Raw genomic sequence first — 8,110 nt, forward strand, 5'->3', positions numbered from 1 at the left:
AACCTTGTCTCAACATTTTTCTGAAAATCTTTGTCATTCATAAGACAATTATTAACTAGATATAAGTTTAAAAGATGAAGTTACAAGATACTCCAATATACTTATATCTTTTCCAAATACTACTTGAACTACCACCGTTCAAGTTATAATTAATTTCAAAAGTTCATCCCACTGATGAGACCACAAGATAAGACTTGAATAGATTCAATCTTTGAAATATTATTAAAGGAAATGAAGTTAGGATATACTTCATTAAGTTCTGATATATATATATCCACATATACATATTCTTTATACATTTCCTGAAAACCTCTGTCATGTAAAGTATGAACAGAGTTGCAATATCCAATAAATTTGGAAAGGAAAAGAATTTTGGCATAAACTAGGTATCTCGCTGATCAGGCAAAGATACCAATAAGTAACCTTTTCTACTAGTATATGGAAGAATTCCCCACTGGTCATCACCCTGGTCTCAATAGGACCTTATGCTGGACTGCCACTGAGCCACTTATGCATTTGATGGACTCCCACTGAGCCACTTACACTATCATGGACGCCCACTGAGCCCATGTTGCTTATGCCGACTCAATAGATGGACTTACTTCCCGAACGATGGGTAAGTAATCAATTCATTTACCAAAACTGCAACCTTGTTGCGAATATAAAATACATCACAGAGCCGGATCCCTCAGGTTTTGAGCGAGTATTTAAATCCCCTTAAAAAGGAAGATCTTAAATATAAAAATGAGTTTTGGGATCCGCTCTAACTTTTAAAAATCATTTTGAAGACTCGAAAATACTTTAGAGAGTGTTTGGAGTAAAGCTGATTTAATGAAGTAAATCAGTCCCCAGTATATTTAGAAAATGTCTGAATATTATTATTTAAATAATATTCCCATAAAGAATAATCTTTATAAAAATAATTGAAGTAGAAGTATTAAAACTTATACTTGAAACGAGTATTAAATAAGCAAAGATATACTTATACGAAAGTACTATCTTTAATTGAATAATCGAAAATAAGTTTGATTATTGACACCTTATTCTTTAATAAAATAAAGAATATATTGCAGTAATAAGCGGAGTCATAATACCTCGAATGAATATTATAAATAATATTCATAAAATAAAGGAGTCATACATCCTCAAATGAATATCCAAGTAATATCCAATAATAATATAAAAGAGTCATAAGCCCTCGAATAATATTCGAAATAATATTCAATAAATAATATAAAGAGTCATAAGCCCTCGAATGAATATTCAAATAATATTCATTTAATAAAATAAAGAAGTCATAAGCCCTCAAATGAATATTCATATTAATATTCATTAAATAAAATAAAGTTATCGAATAAACCTTATTCGATTAATAGTTTTGAAAACTATAACCACATATATATATATATAAATATATATATAAATATATATATATATACATATATACAAAATCTACTCGGGATCCTCGACTCCCGGTTTTAGAAAATGTTTTCACCTTTTGGGTACTTATAATAAGGGTATATGCAAAATACTGCTATCCTCTAGCATAGGTATTATCAACTGAATCAACAAATATATATGGAAAGAATACGAAACAGGCATGCATATATATATACCATAGCAGCATGCTTCAATATATTGCAATATTTTCTAATTAACCAACATGCATCTATCGCAAGATAATGCATATACATATATACGTCACAACAACAGTTATAACGGGTAGAAAACTTGCCTGAGCGACTGGGGGTTACGAATGGCTCGGGACGAGTCTGGTAACCTATAAACAACAAGTAAGTTGGAATTAAACCAAAGTCACTTGTAAATCTATACTTTAACTAACTTAGACTCTAACGCTTGTTTTGCGCTTACTAATTCTCTTAAGTCACTCGAGTACCCTCGGCTCCACCATTTTTAATAATTTAACCATTACGAGTTTTAAGGCGATTCCTTCGCGAGTGTCTTACCAACTGCCTATTACACCTTACATAAATGTTTCATACTTCAATTAGTCTTTTAAGGTCTTTAACCTATGTTTCAAAGTAAGGCAAGGGGAAATGTTTCATTCGCGAAACGCCGTTACTTAAAACGGTCGTTTCTCCTAAACCGTGCATCGGAATCGAACGAAATACATATCAAAACGAAGCTCGTAACATGAGCTATCTAGAAATGGCAATGGTAAACATCTAGCAGGGGGTTCTCGGGTCCTAATGTTATGCACAAAAACAGTCTAAAGAAAATCGGACGTTACGACGGCTATGTTTACGTGATTTCCCAAATTAAACCATTCCAAATCAACCACAATTCAACCCACAATCACAACCCAATAAAAACTCCATCCAAACTAAATCATAACAGTCCCAACAACTCCACATTAACAATTTATACTTATTCCCCACATGAACTAAAAGCTTTACTTAGGTTCATTAACTAATAACCAAGATTTCCAACTCCAAAAATATCACAAAATCAACCCATCTCTAAACACACAATAATCATGCCTCTCACCAACTAAACTACTCATAACAAGCTTTAAACATGATTACAAACCCATTACACTAACCCATCATCTCAACATTAGGAAATCTAAACAATAAAACTTAAAACTAAGATTATGAAGAGTTATACCTTCCTTGAAGCTTTTAATCCATGAAAGATCCTTGGAATGCCCATGGAAGCCTTAATCTAACCTCCTACAAGCTTGTTCTTTCAAAGAAATCAAGAACACAAAAATTAATTTCAAGAAAGTACTATTCACCATCTTCTTCCTTGATTTCTAGAAAAAGATTGGCTTGGAATTAGAAGCTTAAACTTGTAGGAAGTATGTAACTTAACTAGGAGAAGCTAGGATAATTACCTTGTAAAATAGCAAGTGGAGGAGCTTGGACTTTCATTTTTTAAGAAAAGAGGCCGAGAGCTTTAAGAAGAAAATGGGGGTTTTGTGTTTTTTGATGAAAATGAAATGTTTTGGCTTGGTTGGTTGCTTTTTGTCTTGTTTTAGTAAATTACCTAGTTGCCCTTGATTTTGTGTGGTTAAAAATCAACCACATCTCCTTCCCCTTATGTCATACTTATGTCACATTGCTATGTCATCATCCCTTCTAATCTCTTTGATTAGCTTCTAGTTGTTTTCCTAATGACCGCTGATCTGTTATACGGTTCACTTAACTTTCGTTTTCGTTTATCGTTTGAGGGATCATACCCGGGATCTTATTACATAGGTTCCCTTAACCTTTCTCAATATATTATATTCCTTTTATGATCCTCTCTTATAATCCTTTAATTTAAATCCTTTTTATCCTGTTACCTTATACTCAATTATTTCCGTACCTAATGGATTTCCGGGAAAAATCAAAGTGTTCGGATTTGGATTCTGACGATCTTTACATACACTTATATCCCATATAAAGTACTAATAAAATCTCAGAATATCCATATCAGAACCCCTACATAGTGTGGCATGAAAAGTTTTCTCATTCAGCAAAAGCACTATTCATAAGGGTTTCAAAAAAAAAATTCCAAAAATTGGGGTTATTACAGAGATGCCTAAGATTGTGCATGTTAGTGTTGTGGCAAGTTAGCCCATGATCGAGATTTTGTTTACTCCCGCATTCTTGAGTTGGGAGCTTTGGTGGATAGGCTAGCTCGAGACTCTAGGCAGAGGACTTCAGTTGTAGAGGAGGAGTGGAGAGCTAGGATTCAGTTGGTGGAGCAGGTTGCCGGAGGAGATTGGATGAGGGACCATCCACTAGTGATGCTGATGCTGAGGCCCGGAGGCTGCATAAGATCATTCGCTGGATGTTGGTTGTGTTGAGAGAGATTCTGGATGATTAGATAATAGTGTTGATCAGGCGGGACATTTGGTGGAGCCCGTAGTTGTTATTGTTTCTTTTTCAGTACCAGTAGGCTTTGGGATACTTGGTCAGATGTTCGGATCCTTTTTTCATTTGTTATGTTGTGTTGTATCTCACAACTTGGTATTGTAGTAGCAGTTGTTAGAAGTTAGGGGTAGATAGGGGGATGTTTTCCAGTTTTTCCTCTGTTTAACCCTGTTATATTATTGTACCTTATTTCAGAACTTGTCAAAATCAAACTCTTTATCTAAGTACCCTTGGCTAGTTGAATAAATCACATACCTTGTTTCCTATTGTGCAACCTGGAAATCTTTACAAACTGTTTTGCATACCATGTTTCGATACAACCGTGTTTAAAAATTTCATAAAATCATACCCTGTGCCATGAGAAAATACAATTGATAAGAGAAATTATATAGTAATAGGACTGCATGTGCAAAATTGGGTAAAGCTTAGAACCCATAAAAGTTATTTCATACTAAAATGTTATTGCCATATATCAATGCCATGCTATCGTATTGCTAAATAATTGATCAATCAGGTTTGTAAGAAACGACCAACTCACTAGATCACCAAGAAGAAAAAATTCAAACCCAAGACCAAGAACTGAACCAAGATACCACCATGATGAGCCAACTTGCTCAGCTTTTGCAACAACCCATAGCCCCTAAAGTTGGAAACTTCAAACACTTTCAATCCGTTCATCCCCCAGAGTTCTTAGGTTTGCCCGACCCAATAAAAGCTCAGTCGTGGTTAAGAGAAATGGAGAAAACATTTGAGCTAGCAGAAGTTGAGGATGAAAAGAAAGCACATTATGCGAGTTATTATTTTAAGGATGAGGCAAATTTCTGGTGGGAATCTTCTAAGGCTTTACTTGAAGGAAAATATTTGTCGTGGGAAAAGTTTACCGAGATGTTTCTGGAGAAGTACTTGCCAAGTTATATGCAAGATCAGCTGGAGATGAAGTTTTTCGACCTTAGACAAGAGGATATGTCGGTAGCATAATATGAGGTGAAATTTTCGGAGTTATCTAGGTTTGTACCTGAGTATGTGAATACGAAGGCAAAGAAGGCCAAAAGGTTCCAACAGGGACTTAGCCATGGATTCGGAGTCAAGTGGCACTGTTAGAGATCAAGATTTATGCCGCCTTGGTACAGAAGGCAATGATAGTGGAAGGAGAGCGTGAAACTGCAAAAAGAGAAAATGAAGGTAGGAAAATGAAGTTTGAGAGCTCGGAGTAAGAGTAAGGAAGTTCGATGTTTAGTGGGAAGTTTGGAAAGAATGGTGGAGGTCAGAATCAAAAGTTTCAGAAGTTTAAACCCAGAAATGGAGCTCAAAAGAATATTTTTCAGAAGGCCAGACAACCGGGAAAGGATAATAGACCTCAGATTTAAGAATGTAAAGTTTACGAGAAGAGACACTCGGTAAGATGTAATAAGCTGGATATGACTTGCTTTAAGTATAATCAGAAGAGGCATTATTCGTGGGAGTGCCCAAGTGGAGCAAAGTAGCCTGATTTAACCTATTTGAAGTATGGAAAGGTGGGCCATATGGCCAGATTCTGCAAGGAGCCTGTTTAAAAGGCAAATGTTCTTAGGATTGCTGGACCGCCCTTCTCCCAGCACCAACAGCTCAACCCAGAGCTAGAACCTTTAACATGACAATGAAAGATGTAGTGCAAGATGTGGATATGGTGGCAGGTATGCTCATTATAAACTCAGTCAGAATTAAAATATTAATGGATTCTGGAGCAACTAGATTCTTTATTTCTGACAGTATTCTTGATAGATTAAAATGTGTTGTGTACCCTCTTAAACCCATCTTGATTATAGAAGTAGCAAATAAAGAGAAAGTCATTGTTGATAGTGTTAGGAATATGTTGTGAACTTGATGATAAGTTAAACAAAACACCTTAGTAGATTTAACTTAGTGAATTTTGTAGCTCTTGATGGATGTTCTAATATAGTCCCGATGGATGAACTTTATAGTCCCGACGGATGACAATTTGACATCCATCGAGAGTGTAGCTTATGTAACAAATAAGTATTGTAGCACAATTCTCCAAACAACATGTTTTAGTCTGGTAGATTGTGTAGGGTTCTCTAAGTCATGTTGAATACTAGATTGATATGCAGAATAGGTTGACCAATTATAAATATGAGATGTCTTGTAATTCTGTATAAGTGAAATAGAGTCAAGTGGAAGATAGACTCCCGACGGATGATCTAAAAGACTCCCGATGGATGATCAACAAAGCTCCCAACGGATAATCAACAAGGCTCCCGACGGATGACCAACATAGTCCCGACGGATGATCAAATTTAAAATACCTGTTAACAGTGACAACATAGTCAATGAAGTAGCATGGAGTTAGACTAAATATGTTTTGTTTTATTATCTTGTCTTACTATCATATAACTTGGTGATATATAAACCAAGTGTAACAAGTAAAATAATTAACTGAACAAGCTTATTTTTAGAGAAACGGATAAGGCTGTATTCTGTAAGAATTTCTCTGTAGTTTTGTTTGTTCAACTTGTAAAGCAGCTGTGAGCTATTCAAAGCTTCACAGAGTTCTCAATTTGATATATATATATATATATATATCTGGTGGATACATTCAAATCCACCAAAAAGTTTTAAAGCTTGGGTTTTATTACTTAGTGTTTTGATTTCTGTTATTCTTTCATTCCACACTATTACAAATCAAACACTGTTATATATATTAAGTTTGAACAATTTTGAAATCTCAAAAACTAGCCAGAATTACATTCAACCCCCTTCTGTAATTCTTGTTGTATTGTTAGGGAATAACAATTGGTATCAGAGCAAGATCTTGAAGTACAAATAGTGTAAAGTTCACCACAAACAACATAATGAACAAAAAAGATGTTGGAGTGAAAATCCCATTTCTGGACAAAGACAATTATCACCACCGGAAGGTGAAGATGCACCTACATCTTCTTTCCCAAGATGAGGCCTTTGTGGACTGCATAGAGAGAGGTCCTCATGTACCAATGAGAGCTGCAACTGGCAATGAACCATCTGTTCTAAAACCTAGGCATGAATGGTCAGATCCTGATATTGAGCAAGTCAGGAAGGATAAGAAGGCCATGAACATATTGTTCAATGGAGTTGATGGTGATATATTTGATAACATCATTAACTGTAAAATAGACAAAGAGGTTTGGGACACAATCCAGATTATTTGTGATGGTACTGAGCAAGTGAGGGAGAAACAGATGCAGCTCCTAATTCAGCAATATGAGCATTTCTACTGTGAAGATAGTAAGTCACTCACTGACATATTTAGTAGATTTCAAAAGCTACTAAATGCTCTAAAGCTACATGGAAGAGTCTATTAAACAAAAGACTCTAACCATAAGTTCCTTAGATCTCTCCCAAAGGAGTGGATGACAGTCTCATTAAGAAATTCATAAGATTACAAGGAGTTCACCTTGGAGAGACTGTATGGTATCTTGAAAACCTATGAGCTTGAAATAGAGCAAGATGAAAGGATGGAGAAAGAAAGGAAGAAAGGAGGGTCCATAGCACTGGTTGCTGAGTTAGAGAAGGAGAAAGATATGAAGGTGGAAGCTGTTGAGTCTACATCAAAGGTCTGTGATAGCAAGAGCAAAGGGCTGGTAGCTGAGAATGAAGATCAGTTGAGCCAAGATGACATGGATGATATTGATAAGCATTTAGCATTCTTATCCATAAGATTTTCCAAGCTCAAATTCAAGAAGAATTTTGGAGCAGCCAAGCCAAATAAAAACATGGTTGATAAATCAAAATTCAAGTGTTTCAAATGTGGCTTAGCAGGTCATTTTGCTAGTGAGTGTAGAAAGTCTGATTTCAGCAAAAAAAAGTTTGAGCATGTTGATTACAAGCAGAAATACTTTGAGTTGCTCAAACAAAAGGAAAGGGCTTTCATTATACATGAGAATGACTAGGCTGTAGATGGACTGGATGAAGATGAAGAAATAAGCTATGTAAATTTAGCCCTAGTGGCCAAATCAGATGAAATAGAGACCAGTTCTTCAAGCAATCAGGTAATCACCAGTAACTTAGCACATTTATCTAAAGCTGAGTGTAATGATGCAATAAATGACATGTCTATAGAATTATATCACTTGCGTGTTACACTTAAGTCTCTCACTAAGGAAAATGCTAAAATTAAAGAAAACAATTTATTTTTAAGTGAGAGGAATAATGTGCTAGAGTCTCAATTTGTTGAATTTGAAAAATTGAGAATT

The sequence above is a fragment of the Apium graveolens genome, chromosome 10 (genome assembly GCF_009905375.1).
Source record: "Apium graveolens cultivar Ventura chromosome 10, ASM990537v1, whole genome shotgun sequence".
NCBI classification, from domain to species: domain Eukaryota; kingdom Viridiplantae; phylum Streptophyta; class Magnoliopsida; order Apiales; family Apiaceae; genus Apium; species Apium graveolens.